Below are 7,743 nucleotides of genomic sequence, written 5' to 3' on the forward strand. Positions count from 1 at the left end.
GTGATAATTCAAAGGGTATGGTGGTTGGCCTTGGTAAGGTAGCCATCTCACATGATAGCTCCATACAAAATGTCATGCTCGTTGAATCTCTTGGCTACAACTTACTTTCAGTATCTAGACTTGCTGATTTTGGTTTCAATGTGCTATTTACTGAAGTAGACCGCCAAGTGTTTCGTACAGATAATCATAAAATGGTCTTTACCGGTATACGTAGAGGAGATCTTTACATTGTTGATTTCACTAAAAAGGCTCAACCTAAAACTTGCTTAATTGCTAAATCTTCTAAAGGCTGGTTGTGGCATAGAAGGCTAGGCCATGTGGGCATGCAAAACCTTGACAAACTCATTAAAGGAAATCATATCCTTGGCGTTAACAATGTCATATTTGATAAGGATAGACTTTGTAGTGCTTGTCAAGCAGGGAAACAAGTTGGAGGAAGTCATCGTGCTAAGAACATCATGACCATAAGAAGACCACTCGAGCTACTTCACATGGATCTCTTTGGTCCAAATGCCTACAAGAGTCTTGGTGGTAACTCATTTGGTCTGGTCATAATTGATGATTTTCAAGATTTACGTGGGTGTTATTTCTTGATGACAAATCGCAGGTCCAAAAGATCTACAAAAACTTTGCTAGGAAGGCCCAAAATCAATTTGACATGAAGATCAAGAAGGTTCGGAGCGACAACAGAACGGAGTTCAAGAACGCAAATGTGGACACCTTTCTTGACGAAGAAGGGATCGCACATGAGTTCTCGGCTACGTACACACCTCAACAAAATGGAGTTGTTGAGAGGAAGAACCGAACTCTTATCGAGATGGAAAGAACGATGCTTGATGAGTACACGACACCAAAACACTTTTGGGCGGAAGCGGTAGAGACAGCTTGTCATGCAACAAATCGCTTGTATCTTCACAAGCTACTCGGCAAGACGGCATACGAGCTCCTCACCAGTAACAAACCCCAAGTTGGATACTTTCGAGTATTCGGCTCAAAGTGCTACATTCTTGATAAGCATCGTCATTCTAAATTTGCTCCTCGGTCTCATGAAGGTTTCCTACTTGGTTATGGCTCAAACTCTCACACATACCGTGTCTACAACAATTTCACCCGAAAGGTTGAAGAAACGGTAGATGTGAAGTTTGATGAATCTAACGACTCACAAGTAGAGCAATTGTCAATTGATGTAGGAGACAAATATCCCTTGAAAGCAATCCAAGACTTGTCTATCGGCAAGATTCGTCCAATGGAGGTGAAGGAGAGTACCTCATCTGTCCAAGTGGAAGCTTCTACCTCACGACAAGGTGAACCAAGAGTTGATACGGAAGCATCCATGAGTGGGACACACCAAGAAGAAGAAAACGAGGAAGTGCACCAAGATGAACGTCAACAACCTCCTTCTCCACCACGACAAGAGAACAACAACGCCAACAATGAAGAAGGCCAAGAAGAAGAACAAGATGAAGAAGATGTTCAACAAAGACCCAAGCAAAATCTTTCACGAGTTCGAGAAAGAATTGCTAAAGATCATCTCGTGGAGCAAATCTACAATGATATCCAAACCGGGAGAATCACTCGCTCAAAAACTCGTTTAGCTAACTTTTGTGAACACTATTCATTCATCTCTCGCATTGAACCTATGAAGGTTGAAGAAGCATTGGAAGATCCGGATTGGATAAACGCTATGCATGAAGAGCTACACAACTTTGAGAGAAATCAAGTGTGGACATTGGTTGAAAAGCCCGACAACAACCACAACATCATCGGTACCAAATGGGTGTTTCGCAACAAGCAAGATGAAGATGGACAAGTGGTTCGCAACAAAGTGCGTCTCGTCGCCCAAGGCTACACACAAGTCGAAGGTATGGACTATGGTGAGACATATGCTCCCGTTGCTAGACTTGAGTCCATTCACATCTTACTTGCCTATGCTAATCACCATAATATCACCTTGTACCAAATGGACATTAAAAGTGCTTTTCTAAATGATGAAATTGAAGAGGAAGTTTATGTTAAGCAACCTCCCGGCTTTGTCAACCCTAAGAAACCTAATCATGTTTACAAACTTCACAAAGCGCTTTATGGTCTTAAACAAGCTCCTAGAGCATGGTATAGATGCTTGACCAAGTTCCTTATTGAAAAAGGCTTTGAAATTAGAAAAATAGATTCTACTCTTTTTACTAAAAGGGTTAATGGAGAACTATTTGTATGCCAAATTTATGTTGATGATATTATATTTGGATCAACTAACCCTCATTTTAGCGAAAAGTTTGGGAAGCTAATGTCGGAGAAGTTTGAGATGTCTATGATGAGTGAACTCAAATTCTTTCTTGGTTTGCAAATCAAGCAAACTAAGGAAGGCACCTTTGTCTCTCAAACGAAGTACACCAAGGACTTACTCAAGAAGTTCAATATGTAAGAATGCAAAGTTACTTGGATGAATCTAATTCTATGAGATTGCAATTCACTCACATCTTGAGCAATCTCTACATCATCAAGTCTCTACACAATGGTGATTGATGACAAGGGAGCACGAAACCTTTCAAACATATCCGTTGACAAATTCTTTGTTGAGTTTCATGATTGTCATGGTGGATACACAAGTGCTCTTCCTTGAGAAAACTAACCCATGTAGGTAGATGAACTCAAAATCCAAAGGGTGCTCCCAACTCTTGATGGGCTACATCAACCTTGAGCAACCCACACAAGTTCAACTACATGATCAAGATCAACACCTCCACCCAAGGTATGTTATTCCATCTTAGAGTAGCTTTACTCCAAGTCATGAGTCAAAGCAACTCGACAAGATGTGAATAAATCAAGATACTTAAATGAAAAATGGTAACCCCATTTTGAGCTTAAATGAAGAGTACGACCTATGATCAAGTGATCTCACTTGACTCCTATGTCAATGTACTCTAACATAGGTGACTTTGTCACCGCCCAACTCTAGATGAAGTTCTCTTGTGTTCTTTTCTGTGTTCTCGCACTTGTCTCATGCATATTTGTTTCCCCTTTTCAAACGTCATCTAGACCTTTTAGTTTCTTTTCTTTGTTCTTTGTTCTTTGTTCTGCATTTTCTGTATCTAATTCATTGCAAATCTTTGTGAGATCTTATTTATCTAGTGAGCTGAGGTGACAAGTGTTTTTTATGATAAACTCGGTTCCACCGGTTTCATGTTTCCGGTCTAACCGAAGATTTTCGGAGCAACCAAAGCATACAACTCGGTGACACCGATTTCACTACAGGAAAAACATTTTGCCATTTATTCCTGCTTTATTCTTGATCCAGCTCCACTCAATGAATCTTGTCCTCTGCAAGCATCACATTAACCTTAATGCTTTGTACTGTGATTCAAGGACCGAACCCATTCATAACAAATTCCAGAAGACCCTTCTTGGAAATTGATGTCAAAGGGGGAGAGAGAGATCACATCAAAGCTTAATCATATCTCTAGGGGGAGACATCTCTAGGGGAGGGAATACTCCAGGAAAGAGTAATCTTCAAGGATCCCAGATGCTTGATGTTCAAGAGGAGAGATGCCACATGTCTTCTTGGGGGAAAGACATGTTCATATGTGCTTATTTGCATTAGCTTTGTTCATTTGTTTCTTTGAGCTCTGTTTTTGTGTTCCCTATCTTCTCCCAGTATCCCATGCTAGATTCAGGGGGGGTGCAAGACATCCAAGGGAAAGAAAATTCTTAAATTAATTGCATATCCTTTTCTTTGGGGACATGTCAATACCTATCGTGGTACTCTATACTCACTCTACATGTCATCCCAGTCTTGGTACTCTTGTGATTTCTTTTGTTTGCTCTAGCTAGTAGGTGCATCTGTGTTATCTAACCTTGTTTACGCAGGTTCATCACATCCTAGCCAATTCAAGACCACAAGGTAAGTATATGCATCATGGTCATGTGTATGAGAAATTCTTGCTGATGTACATACTGTTTGCAAGAAGGACGCATGGGCATGAAGGTACATTTCTCATGTTTTCATAACTTGCTCTTATGCATATAGCCAAGATACATGTAACACATTGCTACTCTGTCATGGTTATGCTTTCACATGCTTCTATATACCATATTCACATGATTGCATACATGTAGGGGGAGCCTATGCTTGTTACATGTCTTTCCAAAGCTTTACTTGCTATTCTCTATATCTTTATCTAAAGCTTTGATGTATGTTGCCATCAATTACCAAAAAGGGGGAGATTGAAAGCACAATTGCTCCCTAGGTGATTTTGGTAATTAAAGACAACATATCTCTTGTTGGACTAACATTTTTACCTAGTATGTTTCAGATAAGTTCAACAATGAAGTAGCATGGACTAGAGGATGTGGAACCCCTTCAAAATACTAAGGACAAAGGATTGGCCCAAGCTCCAAGCTCAAGACTCTACATTTTATATCTTAGTGACCCAATATCACATTGAGTCTATAGGAGAGCCAATACTATTAAGAAGGGATGAGGTGTTGCTTAATGGCTTGCTTGCTCAAAGTGCTTAGTGATATGCTCCAAAGCCCTCGACCACTTTCTCACTTCCAAATATGTCCTAAACCAAACGTCAAAGTCGGCCCCACCGATTCTTTCTATCCGGAGCCACCGAGTTTAGTTGAAATACCCACTGCCAAAAACCCTAATCAGTTCGGTCTCACCGATGGGATCTCGGTCTCACCGAGATGGGCTTGCAAACTCTCTGTTACATGTTGCAATATTTTCGGTCCCACCGAGATATGCAATCGGCCCCACCGAGTTTTCTTGGCCAACTCTCTGTTTCGCTTATTACCCAAATCGGTCCCACCGAGTTTGAGTAATCGGTCAAACCGAGTTCTGGTTTTACCCTAACCCTAGCACATCGGTTCCACCAAGTTGGTCTAGTCGGTCCCACCGAAAACACTAACGGTCACTAGGTTTGCTAAATCGGTCCTGTTGAGGATATAACCACTAAGGGTAAACCGCCCAGGAGGGGCCGGTTCACCTTCAGCTATACTGAAGCCCAAGGAAACCTAGAAGATGGCGCTTTATGGACGAAGCTTAGAGGCCCAGAGCCCGCAGGAGATTTAGGGCCCATGATAGTAAACTGCCATGATTGTATAAACTTGCATTGTAAGATAAGAAAAAAGAGACCGAGGCAGACACTTGTATGAGCCAGCCTCGGGACTCTGTAGACCGGCCGGGGTCCTCCTGAGTATATAAAGGGGTGACCCGGCGGCGGTTCAAGGGAGAAAGAGAACAACTCGAAGCCAGACAAAGCGGATTCGCTCCCTGGCCTTCGAAACCCCAGCAATACCAATCACAACTAGACGTAGGCTTTTACCTTCATCGAATGGGCCGAACTAGTATAAAACTCTCGTGTCCCCTTGTCCGGTTTAACCCCTTCAAGCTAACCCATAGCGATGGCTCCGCGACTAAGTCCTTTCATGAGGACATCTGCCATGACAATTCCACGACAGTTGGCGCCCACCGTGGGGCTATCGCAAGATGGTTTCGAGTTCTTGAAGGGCAGCTTCGATGGACTTAAGGGATACGTTGTGGGCCGGATGATGAAGAGTCGCCGTGGCAAGCTCTACATCGACAACGCAGGATGGGGTCCCGAGGCTGATTCAATTGAATACGGGTACCGGGTCCCCTTTGGTGGGATTCATGTATTCATCGGCAAGATCAGCGAACCGGCCCCGGAGCCGGACACCTGCACCGACATCATCGAGACGGCTCGGCGTGCAAGTTCTTCACCGGTTCAGCCTAAGGCAAGGCATGTTTTCATAGGTGTCGTCCATGGTTCGGGGTACAAGGAGGAACCGGTCTCCGATGGAGAAACCGTAGTCCGCAGCGGTGACGAGTCCTCCGGAGAAACCGAATCGCTTTACCAGTTGTATGACGGCCGGATTGAGGGAGGATCCGAGGGCAACAGTATTCCGGATTCCCCCGGTCTGCCAAACCGGGCCGCTGTCTTCATGGCCAGCACACGACCGGCGCCTCATTCATCTACCGCCGCAGCAGTGCTCTCCGGTTCAACGACGGCCACGCCAGCAGGGGCAGGAAGCTCGGCGCCGCCTCCGGCCCAAGTCTTGTATATTTGTTCGACGCTCTAGCGGCACTGATGTCCGCGGAGGTAGACGCAGCAGCCAGGGATCAGCACGATGCGGAGATTCTAAAGGTGAAAGATCAGATAGCCCAGGCTAAGGCGGACCTGGTAGCAGAGAACGCCAGGATGGCCACAGAGCGGGCCGAGTTGGAGGCATAGGCTTATCGGATTAGACTGGATCAGAATGCTTCAGAAGAGGTCATGAGAAGAAGGTATCGATCACGTCTCCCGTCGGTTTATGAACCGCAAAATCTTTTCAACACGCCAGGTGCAGGAGCTGGCAACCAACCCGCGCCAAACCGGGCGGGGGCACCGGAAGCAGGAGCGCCGGTTCAACCACGCGCAACAGACCTGCCTTGCCAGAACAACATTGTACCATCAACACCGCCCGGGCATTATTCCAACCCGCTGGATAATATTGTGGCCGCCGCTTCATGCCTGGCGGCCCTCCCAACCGACTGCGAATCACCAGTTGAAGTGGAAGCGCATCGGGCCAGGGATCTCCTTCAGACAACACTGAATCAGCATCAAGCGTATTCACACAGCCGTGAGAGGATTCATTCCACTCCCCGTCCAAGCCGGAGTTATAGCAGACACGTGGAAGACGAACCGGCCGTGTCCAGTAGCGCACACCATCAAAATTCACCACGGGGGAACAACCCGGCGGGGGGAGGTGCTAATGCATAAGATGTCATGGACCACGGCCGCACACGACGGGAGGCCGAGTTGACAGCTCGACACGAAGCACGACAACATACTCCGGTTCACCCCACTGCCTCCGTGGAGCCAGGGGCAATGTTCAGTTCCCTGGGGGTACCATGTTTAACTCCCGCATTGTGTAACGTGCGGCTGCCCAAGGATTTCAAGGGACCTCGTAAGGTACCAAATTACACCACCGATTTGCAGCCAGAGGCGTGGGTAGAGAGCTATGAGATGGCAATGGAGATGTTAGATGTGGATGAGGCGGTATGTGCTAAATACTTCACCATGATGTTGGAAGGAACAACTCGCACTTGGTTGAAAAGCTTGCCGACCAACTTTATCGATTCATGGGCCGAATTAAAACGCCGGTTTATCAAGAACTTCAGTGATACGTGCAAGCAGCCGATGTCAATTATGGATCTGGCCGCTTGTGTCCAAGAGGAAGGGGAATCCACGACCCATTGGGTCAAAAGGGTCTCGGTGATTTTACAGTCATCAGATCGTATCAATGCAGACACCGCAGTGTTAACGTTAGAGGGCAATTACCGCTTCAAGCCATTGAAACAGAAGTTGGGAAGGCTCAAACGTCACTGCAATGACATGTCAACACTCATGGCCGCTTTGGTTAAGTATGCCGATTCAGATAACACTAAAGATCCGGATTCAGAGGAGGACAAACTGGAGAAGGGAAAGAAGAACGGCGGTGCAAAAGGGCAGCACCACAACCAAGGAGGCCATGGGAGTAACGGTAAGCGTCAATCGGATAGTTCAGATTTAGTGGCTAACACAAATATGCAGCGTCGCAAAGGTAAACTGCCCCAGCGCGGTGGAGGGATGAATCTGGAGCGTTTGTTAAACCAAACCTGCCCGAAGCATGGAACCAAGGAGGTCCCTTCCACACATCTTTGGAAGGATTGTCACATAATGAAGGAGTTCAAAAATTCTGATC

Source organism: Triticum dicoccoides, chromosome 3A, assembly GCF_002162155.2.
Source record: "Triticum dicoccoides isolate Atlit2015 ecotype Zavitan chromosome 3A, WEW_v2.0, whole genome shotgun sequence".
NCBI classification, from domain to species: Eukaryota; Viridiplantae; Streptophyta; class Magnoliopsida; order Poales; family Poaceae; genus Triticum; species Triticum dicoccoides.